The sequence below is a fragment of the Myotis brandtii genome, unplaced genomic scaffold (assembly GCF_000412655.1).
Source record: "Myotis brandtii unplaced genomic scaffold, ASM41265v1 scaffold779, whole genome shotgun sequence".
NCBI lineage: Eukaryota > Metazoa > Chordata > Mammalia > Chiroptera > Vespertilionidae > Myotis > Myotis brandtii.
Genome location: NW_005371125.1, coordinates 2,070,693 through 2,081,354, shown reverse-complemented (window position 1 = coordinate 2,081,354; position 10,662 = coordinate 2,070,693). Strand labels below are relative to the sequence as shown.

At 39.2% G+C, this 10,662-nt stretch overlaps 1 pseudogene; it reads left to right on the top strand.

Moving 5' to 3' along the window:
• Positions 1-4,043: 4,043 nt before the first annotated feature.
• LOC102254074 lies at positions 4,044-5,334 on the top strand (annotated as a pseudogene).
• Positions 5,335-10,662: the final 5,328 nt, after the last annotated feature.

Below are 10,662 nucleotides of genomic sequence, written 5' to 3'. Positions count from 1 at the left end.
ATCCGTAAATCAATAAATGTGATACATCACATAAACAAATTGAAAGAAAAAAACCACATGGTCATATCAATTGATGCAGAAAAAGCATTCGACAAAATCCAACACCCATTTTTGATAAAAACTCTCAGCAAGGTGGGAATAGAAGGATCATACCTCAACATAATAAAAGCCATATATGACAGGCCCACAGCCAACATCATACTCAATGGACAAAAACTAACACCATTTCCCCTAAGAACAGGAACAAGACAGGGATGCCCACTCTCGCCACTCCTCTTTAACATAGTCCTGGAAGTATTAGCCATTGCAATTAGACAAGAAGAAGAAATAAAAGGCATCCAAATTGGAAAAGAGGAAGTAAAACTGTCCTTATTTGCAGACGACATGATATTATACATACAAAACCCTAGAGACTCCATCAAAAAACTACTAGACTTAATACATGAATTTGGCAATGTAGCAGGATACAAAATTAACCCCAAGAAATCTGAGGCATTTCTATACACCAATAGTGAACTTTCAGAAAGAGAGATTATAAAAACAATCCCATTTACCATCGCACCAAAAAAATTAAGCTACCTAGGAATAAACTTAACTAAAGAGGTAAAAGACCTCTACTCAGAAAACTACAGGACATTGAAAAAAGAGATAGAGGAAGACATAAAGAGATGGAAGAACATACCATGTTCTTGGATTGGTAGAATCAACATCATTAAAATGTCCATACTACCCAAAGCAATCTATAAATTCAACGCACTTCCCATTAAAATACCAATGGCCTACTTCAAAGATCTAGAACGAACTCTCCAAAAATTCATCTGGAATAAAAAAAGACCCCGAATAGCTGCAGCGATCCTGAGAAAGAACAAAGTAGGTGGGATCTCAATGCCGGATATCAAGCTGTATTACAAAGCCACTGTTCTCAAAACTGCCTGGTACTGGCACAAGAACAGGCATATAGATCAATGGAATAGAATAGAGAACCCAGAAATTGGCCCAAACCAATATGCTCAATTAATATTTGACAAAGGAGGCAAGAACATACAATGGAGCCAAGATAGTCTCTTCAATAAGTGGTGTTGGGAAAATTGGACAGATATATGCAAGAAAATGAAACTAGACCACCAACTTACACCATACACAAGAATAAACTCAAAATGGATAAAGGACTTAAATGTACGACAGGAAACCATAAAAATTCTAGAAGAATCCAAAGGCAACAAAATCTCAGACATATGCCGAAGCAATTTCTTCACTGATACAGCTCCTAGGGCAGTTGAAACTAAAGAGAAAATGAACAAATGGGACTACATCAAAATAAAAAGCTTCTGCACAGCAAAAGAAACCATCAACAAAACAACAAGAAAACCCACTGCGTGGGAAAACATATTTGCCAACGTCATATCTGATAAGGGCCTAATCTCCAAAATTTATAGGGAACTCATACAACTTAACAAAAAGAAGATAAACAATCCAATCAAAAAATGGGCAAAGGATCTAAATAGACACCTTTCAAAAGAGGACATTCAGAAAGCCAAGAGACATATGAAAACATGCTCAAAGTCACTAATCATCCGAGAGATGCAAATCAAAACAACAATGAGGTACCATCTCACACCTGTCAGACTGGCTATCATCAACAAATCAACAAACGACAAGTGCTGGAGAGGATGTGGAGAAAAAGGAACACTTGTGCACTGCTGGTGGGAATGCAGACTGGTGCAGCCACTATGGAAGACAGTATGGAGTTTCCTCAAAAAACAAAACATGGAACTCCCATTTGACCCTGTGATCCCACTTCTAGGAATATATCCCAAGAAACCAGAAACACCAATCAGAAAGGATCTATGCACCCCTATGTTCATAGCAGCACAATTCACCATAGCTAAGATTTGGAAACAGCCTAAGTGCCCATCAGTAGATGAATGGATTAGAAAACTGTGGTACATCTACACGATGGAATACTATGCTGCTGTAAAAAAGAAGGAACTCTTACCATTTGCAACAGCATGGATGGAACTGGAGAGCATTATGCTAAGTGAAATAAGCCAGTCAATGAAGGAAAAATACCACATGATCTCACTCATTCATGGATAATAAAGACCATTACAAACTTTTGAACAATAATAAAAAAAAAAAACCTAGTCACAAACAAAAACAGGCAGCCAAAATGAGGAAACAAAGAAACCCCCTAATGAAAGAACAAGAGAATTATCCAGAAGAAGAGATAAATGAAGTAGAGATACGAAATGCATCTGAAACAGAGTTCAGAGTAATGATGGTAAAGATGCTCAACAACATGAGAAAAGATATAGTAACTACGAAAACAGAAATAAAGAATGACATAGCACAAACAAAGAACACAATGGAAGGAATACACAGGAGATTAGGGGAAGCTGAGGGTTAAGTGAAATAAGCCAGTCAATGAAGGAAAAATACCACATGATCTCACTCATTCATGGATAATAAAGACCATTACAAACTTTTGAACAATAATAAAAAAAAAAAACCTAGTCACAAACAAAAACAGGCAGCCAAAATGAGGAAACAAAGAAACCCCCTAATGAAAGAACAAGAGAATTATCCAGAAGAAGAGATAAATGAAGTAGAGATACGAAATGCATCTGAAACAGAGTTCAGAGTAATGATGGTAAAGATGCTCAACAACATGAGAAAAGATATAGTAACTACGAAAACAGAAATAAAGAATGACATAGCACAAACAAAGAACACAATGGAAGGAATACACAGGAGATTAGGGGAAGCTGAGGGTTAAATCAGTGAATTAGAAGACAGGGTTGAAAAAAATCACTCAATCAGAGAATGAAAAAGAAAAAAAAAGAATTAAAAGAGAGGAGGATAGTGTAAGGGAGCTGTGGGACAATGTGAAACAACAATATTTGAATAGCAGATGTGCCAGAAGAGACAAAAAGGGAGAAAATGATAGATAATGTGTTTTAAAAAATTATGGCAGAAAACATCCTCAACCTGGTAAAGGAAAAAGTCACACATGTTCAGGAGGCACAGAGAACACCAAGCAAGAAGAGTCCAAACAGGCCCATGCCCAGACACATAATAATTAAAATGAAAAAAAAAATAAAGACAAAGAGAGAATCTTAAAGGCAGCAAGAGAAAAGAAAATTGTTACTACAAAGGAGCTTCAATAAGGCTGACACCTGATTTCTCATCAGAAACCCTATAGGCCAGAAGAGAATGGCATGAAGTACTCAAGGATCTGAAACCAAGATTACTATATCTGGCAAGGCTATCATTCAAAGTAGATGGTCAAATAAAGAGCTTCCCAGACAAAAAAGAAAAAAAAAGGCTAAAGGAGTACATCACCACCAAGTCAGCGTTACAAGAAATGCTAAAGGGATTTCTGTAATGAGAAGAAATAGAGAGAGAAACATAGCCATACAGAATTAAAATGGCAATAAATAAGTACTTATCAATAATAACCTTAAATGAAAATGGATTAAATGCTCCAATCAAAAGGCATGGGTGTTCTTGGTCATGAGGCGCATTCTGTTGTACAACCTCATGCTATCCATTCCCTGGCTCCTCGTGCTGCTAAAGGCCATTCACCTGACTCATATTCTCATATTCTGGATGCCAACCCTTTTTACCTAGAAACCTCTGTGGTTCTTGCATCCTAGTCGCTGTGACAGACACTTCCTGTCTTGGGTGGAGATGAGAGTTGAGGCCCTGGGTATTTCTTTCAGCAGGAGATGGCTCCAGATTACCTGCAACAGTGGCTTCCTCTGATGAATTCTGCCAAGGCATAGCTGGACTCCAGTCTGCTAGAGAAGCACGACCAAAGAGATCCTATAGAGGAAGATGCTCTTTCTTTTCAGAGGGTATCTGGAATTCAGTGGTAGCCTTTGAAGCCTTCACAGCTTTCAGTGTGATGCTGTCTGGGTCACTGGGCTTGATAGGGCAGACTGAAGCAGAGACATAGTGAGCGAAACCCACAGGATAACCAATTTCAAGACTCTGTCCTGAGGGACAGGACTAATGGTTTAATCCATCTGAAGTTGGTAATGATGACATTCCCAAGTCACCACTTTTCTCTGGTCTGGGGCCCACTCCAGCTGCAGTGCACAGAGGACCTTGAACTTCTTGGAGAAGGGCAACAGAATCAACCAAAAAGTGGTGATGTGGAAGCTGCAAAGAAAGGAGACAGGCTGCAGCAGAATATGGACCTCCCATGTGCACAGAATAGTCTACCCTCAGGGTTCTCTGATTGCTCCAATTCAGAAACACTTATGGAAGTAGATATAGTTGAACAGCCCCTACTCGCTGTGCCTAGTTCGGCTGGCAGTCAAAATGCTAATGTCAAGAACATCAGTGCATCTGACCTCACCTAAGATAATCCTTTGATGGAAGTGGAAACATCAAAATGTAACCCTTCATCTGAAATCTTCAGTAGTTCCATTTCCACTCATAATTTACTGCTCCCAGAAAGTAATGTGGAAATGACTGGAAGAATTGAAGACTGTGGGAATTGCTCCCCCATTATAAGTCTCTGTGGAGTCAGTGGAAGAATCTTGCTCTTCCATCACAGAAGCCTTGAAGGAAATTCAAAGACTTCTGGTCACTAGTAGTAAACCAGCTTCAAAAATTACATCTGAAGAAGTTATCTGTCAATCAGAAACAGTAACTGAGGACCAAACAAGTTTGGGCGTCCTTTCTGAAAGAGATCCAGAGTGAACAGAGTTCACAAGTCTCCTTTCATCAAACCACATCTGTTTCAGTAAAGACAGAAAAACTAGTGGACACTTCAACTGGCACTGGAATGGAAGATGTAGAGGATAGTAACTTCAGGGGTCCAGCTGATGGCCTAGTAACTGACACGGAAGGTGTCCTCTGGTTTACAGAATCAGTAAATGAGAGCAGTTCTGTAATTCTAGCCTCAGCTAAAATGTCTAATCAATTACAATGCACCTTAGGTGTAGAAATTTCACCTAAAATTCTAGCAGGAAAGGAGGATGCACTCAATCAGACTTTGGAGCAAACTAAGTCCTTGTCATCAGATTTCATATTGGTTAAATATTTGGGTCAGGTCACATAGAATCCTGTAACAAATGGGCCTGAGACCAGAGAAGATGTCTGTCCTGAAGCTCAGGGCCACTTATTGAATTTGAGCCACCTATCAGCTATCCATGAAGTCCCTCAATTCTTCCACCATTACTTTTTCCTGCTGCAGACATTGACCAAATTCTCTGTGCTCGCTTTACTTTGCAGAAAGTTCTTAGGGCTTTGCAACAAGTTTGTGGAAATGCAGACCTTGCACTTCTTATTTTGCTAGCAAAGAACATAATAGTTCCTATATAATCATGGAAAAGTGGGCTAGACCATACTCCAATCCCTTGGGGGGGGGAAAGCTATTATACACACATACACACACTCACCACATATACAGTATATGTAGAATCCTGCAAGCAGAATGCTGAACCAGATTTTTTTCAGCCAAAGTAAAATAAATAAATAAAAAGGCATAGGGTAGCTGAATGGATACAAAAACATGATCCAACTATATGATGTCTACAAGAGACCCACATAAGAACAAAAGACACAGGATGAGAGAGAAGGGATAGGGGGAAAAATTTCCATGAAAATGGAAAAGAAAAAGTTGAAGGAGTAGCAATACTCATGTCTGACAAAATAGACTTCAAAATGAAGGCCATCACAAGAGACAAAATAGTTCACTACATAATAGTGAAGGGAACAGTCCAACAAGAGGATATAACCCTGGTAAACATATATATGCACCCAACATAGGAGTACCTAAATATATATTTAAAAAAACAAACAAACAAACATAAAACAAACAAACAAAAAACTTCTAGAGGACTTTAAGGGAGAGAATACAATCACACTCAAGAATACAATCACAGTAGGAGACTTTAACACTCCTCTGACTTCACTGGATAGATCTTCCAGACAAAAACTTAACAAAGAAACAGTGACTCTAAAGGACACACTGGATCAGATGAATTTAATTGACTTTTATAGAACATTTCACCCCAAAGCAGCAGAATATACATTCTCCCCAAGTGCACATAGATCATCACAAAGATAGACCACATGTTAGGATGCAAAACAAGTAACTACAAATTCAAGAAGGTTGAAATCCTATCAGGCATCTTCTCAGATCACAGTGGAATGAAATTAGAAATTAGCTACAGTAAAAACACCCAAAACATTCAAATACGTGGATGTTAAATAGCATGTTATTAAACAACTAGTGGCCTGGTGCACTGATTCAGGCACACTGAAAGGAAATTAATTAGAAGGTGGACTTGGAGTGGGACTGGGCAAGACAGGCTGGACAGGCCCTGGAGCCAACCTTCCCCAGTCCCTCTCTGTCCAGCTGCACCTGGGGTGGGGCTGTGGCTCAAAGGGCGTTTGTGGAGTGAGCAGGAAACGTTTCCTCTGGCAGGTGTGGTCCCTCAGTCTGGCTTGAGGGGATCAGACCAAAACTGGCTCTCCAAGATCCCCTGAGGGGTCCCGGATAGTGAGAGGGCAGTTCTTAGGTGATGCACCCAAGAATCGGGCTCCCTTCTCTCTGATTCCAGGTGTGTCACCTGAGAACCACTGCTGCCAAGTCACCACATCTCAGCAGCTCCTGCATTGAGCGTCTGCCTCCTGGTGGTCACTGCACATCATACCTACCAGCTGGTTGGATGGTTGGATGGCCGAACGCTCGCTTAGCCTTTTGTATATGGGTTACCAATGACATCAAAAAAGAAATTTAGCACTAACTGGTTTGGCTTAGTGAATAGAGCATCGGCATGTGGACTCAAGGGTCCCAGATTCGATTCAGGTCAAGGGCATGTACCTTGGTTGCGGGCACATCCCCAGTGGGGAGTGTGCAGGAGGCAGCTGATCGATGTTTCTCTCTCATTGATGTTTCTAACTCTCTATCCCTCTCCCTTCCTCTCTGTAAAAAATCAATAAAATATATTTAAAAAAAAAGAAATTTAAAAAATTCCTGGAAACAAATGAAAATGAACACACAATAACCCAAAATCTCTGGGACACAGCAAAAGCAGGACTGAGAGGGAAGTTCATAGCACTGCAAGCCTACCTCAAAAAAAAAAAAATCAACAACAAGCTATTTAACCCTACAACTTAAAGAACTAGAAAGAGAAAAACAACAAATGCCCAGAGTAAGTAGAAGGAAATAAATAAAGATTAGAGCAGAAATAAATAACATAGAGACTAAAAACACAATAAACAAATCAATGAAACCAAGAGCTGGTTCTTTGAAAGGATAAACAAAATTGATGAACCATTAACCAGACTAATCAAGAAACAAAGAGAGAGGACCCAAATAAATAAAATGAGAAACAAAAGTGGAGAAATAAACACTGACACCACAGAAATACAGAGGATTGTAAGAAATTACTATGAACAACTATATGCCAACAAGATGGACAATATGGATGAAATGGAAAAATTCCTAAAAAAATACAATCTACCAAAAGTAAATCAGGAAGAATAAGAAGACCTAATAGGCCAATAACAACTTATTAAATAGAAACAATTATCAAAAAACTCCCAGCAAACAAAAGCCCAGGTCCAGAAGGCTTCACAGGGGATTTTTGCCAAATATTCAAAGAACTAACACCTATAATCCTCAAACTATTCCAAAAAATCTAAGGGGAAGGAACACTTCTATAATCTTTTTAGAGGCCAGCATTATGCTAATTCCAAAATCAGATAAAGACACTACAAAGAAAGATAATCACAGGCCAATATCTCTGATGAACATAGACATTAAAATCCTCAACAAAATGTTAGCAAAAAAAATCCAGCAATATATTAAAAAAATTATACATCATGACCAAGTGTGATTTATTCCAGGGATGCAAGGCTGGTACATTATTAGCAAATCAATAAACATGATACATCACATAAACAAATTGAAAGACAAAAATCATGTGATCATATCAATAGACAAAGAAAAAGCATTCGACAAAATCCAACACCCATTTTTTAAATAAAAACTCTCAGCAAAGGGGGCATAGAGGGAGCATATCTCAACATGATGAAGGCCATATATGACAAACCTACAGTGAACATCATACTAAATGGGCAAAACCTAAAACCATTTCCCCTAAGAACTGGAACAAGACAAGGAGGTCCACTTTCACCACTCTTTTTTTAAAAATATATTTTATTGATTTTATTGAAGGGAGAGGGATAGAGAGTTAGAAGCATCCATGAGAGAGAAACATCGATCAGCTGCCTCCTGAACACCCCCTACGGGGGATGTGCCCACAACCAAGGTACATGCCCTTGACCAGAATCAAACCTGGGACTCTTCAGTCCACAGGCCGATGCTCTAGCCACTGAGCAAAACTGGTCAGGGCCACTTTCACTACTCTTATTCAACATTGCACTGGAAGTCCTAGCTACAGCAAGCAGTCAAGAAGAAAAAATAAAAGGCATCCAAATTGGAAAGGGGGAAGTAAAACACTCATTATTCGCATATGACATGATACTGTACATAGAAAACCCTAAAGACTCCATAAAAACTACTAGATTTAATAAATTAGTTTGGCAATGAGGCAGGATACAAAATCAATACCCAAAAATCAATGGCTTTTTAATATACCAATAATGAATCCACAGCAAGAGAAACTAAAATAAGCAATCCCATTTACCACTGCAACAACAACAACAACAACAACAACAAAATTAAGATACTTAAGAATAAACTTAACCAAGGAAGCAAAAGACCTGTATTCAGAAAACTACAGGACATTGAAAAAATAAATAGAAGATATAAACAAGTGGAAGAATATACTGTGTTCATGGATTGGCAGAATTAACATCATTAAAATGTCCATACTACACAAAGCAATCTATAGATTCAAAGCAATCTTATTAAAATACCAAGATCATATCTCACAGATCTAGAACAAATACTCCAAAAATTTATATAGAATAAAAAAAAACCCAAATAGTTGCTGCTATATTGAGAAAGAAAAACAAAGTTGGAGAAATCACAATACAAGATTTCAAGTTATACTACAAAGCCACCATAATCAAAAGAGCCTGGTACTGGCATAAGAACAGGCACATAAATAAATGGAACAGAACAGAGACCCCAGAAATCAACCCAAGCCTTTATGCTCAATTGATATTCAACTCAACACAGGAGGCAAGAGCTTACAATGGTGTAAAGAGAATTTCTTCAATAAATGGTGTTGGGAATATTGGACAGATACTTCTAAAAAAATGAAACTTGACTACCAACATTACCATACACAAGAATAAACTCAAAATGGATAAAAGACTTAAATGTATGTCGTGAAAGCATAAAAATTCTAGAAGAAGTGATAGGCAGCAAAATCTCAGACATCTCTCATAGCAATATGTTACGGAGACATCTCTTAGGCCAATGGTTGGCAAACTGCAGCTCGCGAGCCACATGGGGATGTTTGGCCCCTTGAGTGTGGCTCTTCCACAAAATACTACGTGCTGGCGCGCACGTACAGTACGATTGAAACTTCATGGCCCATGCACAGAAGTCGGTATTTTGTGGAAGAGCCACACTCAAGGGGCCAAAGAGCCGCATGTAGCTCGCGAGCCGTCAGTTTGCTGACCACTGTCCTAGGCCAAAGGAAAGTAACTAAGGAGAAAATAAACAAATAGGAGTACATCAAAATAAAAAAAGGTTTTGCACAGCAAAAGAAACCATCAACAAAATGAAAAGTGAGCCCATTGTATGGGAGAACATATTTGTCAATGATACATATGATAAAGGGTTAATATCCAAAATATATAAGGAACTCACACAACTTAACAAAAGGAAGACAAACAATCCAATTATAAAATGGGCAAAGGATCTACCAGTAAACAGAAACTTCTCCAAAGTGGACATACAGATGATCAATAGACAGAAGAAAAAATGCTCAGTCACTGATCACAGAAATATGCAAATTAAAAAGACAATGAGGTATCACCTCATACCTGCCAAAATGGCTACCATCAACAAATCAACAAATGATAAGTGCTGGTGAGGATGTGGAGAAAAGGAGACCCTAGTGCACTGCTGGTGGGAATGCAGACTGATAGAGCCATTATGGAAAACAGTATGGAGTTTCCTTAAAAAATTAAAAACGGAATTGCCATTTGACCCATTGATCCCACTTCTAGGAATATATCCTAAGAAACCCAAAACACCAATTAAAAAGAATGTATGCACCCCTATTTTCATAGCAGCACAATTTATAATAGCTAAGGTCTGAAAATAACCCAAGTGCCCATTAGTAGATGAGTGAATAAAAAAGCCTTGGTAGGACAGAAAAAAGATGGCGGCTGGCAGGATGGAGGTGAGGGATAGGAAGTGAGTGAGTGAGGGGATGAATGGAGAGTGTGGATGTGTGTGGTGTGTGTGTGTGAGTGAGTGAGGGACAGTTAAATCCGGCAGGAACCAGCAGAGGCTGGCAAACCAGGCTCTCTGGGACAGGGAGAGACTACCACCGCTGTGGGCACTCCCTGGACTGTGGGACTCAGGCATGGAGTCCTTGCCATCTTGAAGGGGAGAGTGGCCTCTTCTAGGAACCCATCAGCACCACCACCCAGACAGGCCTTGGACACTGCCTGTGACCCAGCAGCCACTCCAGCCAAAATCCTGCTGCCCCACCC